This window comes from Monopterus albus, unplaced genomic scaffold, assembly GCF_001952655.1.
Source record: "Monopterus albus unplaced genomic scaffold, M_albus_1.0 scaffold64.1, whole genome shotgun sequence".
In the NCBI taxonomy this organism is placed as follows: domain Eukaryota; kingdom Metazoa; phylum Chordata; class Actinopteri; order Synbranchiformes; family Synbranchidae; genus Monopterus; species Monopterus albus.
Window position 1 is genome coordinate 62,084 of NW_018127944.1, and position 653 is coordinate 62,736.

The following is a 653-nucleotide window of genomic DNA, read 5'->3' on the forward strand; positions in this document are numbered from 1 at the left end:
CGGGGCTGGCTGTGTGGAAATGATATTTAACACAAGGCATCTTTTGTTACCACGATATGATTTACAGCGGGCGTCAGCTGCCGTGGTCCCACTCAGGAAAAGAGAATTTAAAAAACAGAAATCAGAAAAAGACCAGAAGGTGCAGCCAGCGGCTCCGCATCCTGCATCGTTTGGGACATTAATTTCACATGAACACACATTCACCTTACGTAACCCGTACATGCATCACTGTAGCCTGGTCCTGTTATTGCACTTGCCGCTGCAGGTCGTTTGCCTGGATTTCATTGGGCGATGCAGCACCTTGAAGGTGTTAATGCGGTTGTCGTGTTGTAAACAAAAATATGTCAGCGGGATCGGAGAGGGGTTTGTCTTGGCTTTTTAAGGAACCTCCCCGAGAAATTGAGCGCAAGACAATGAGGAATGTGAGAAGCGGATTGCGCTGCGCCGAGCTTTTCCACATTGCTTCTGTTTTGCAGCCATGAGGAGAGGACAAGTCACATCCAAGGCGCAGGTGGAGCCGTCTATTTACAGCTGAGGCGTTCAGATCTGCCTCTCATGTCTATGATAGCTACAACAATAGCTTCCATTTTCCTCATCAGCCTCAGGCTCAAGCAGTAGGCTACAGCCAAAAATATGTTGATATTTTTGTTAAA

At 47.3% G+C, this 653-nt stretch overlaps 1 protein-coding gene across 1 annotated transcript in view; it reads left to right on the plus strand.

The window, feature by feature from the left end:
- Positions 1-228: 228 nt before the first annotated feature.
- LOC109962438 (glioma tumor suppressor candidate region gene 1 protein) overlaps positions 229-653 on the plus strand; it is a 7,799-nt gene continuing 7,374 nt past the window's right edge. The window contains exon 1 of the mRNA XM_020604149.1: positions 229-511. The gene's annotated coding sequence lies outside the window, so the exon portion shown is untranslated. The remainder of the gene's footprint in view (positions 512-653) is intronic.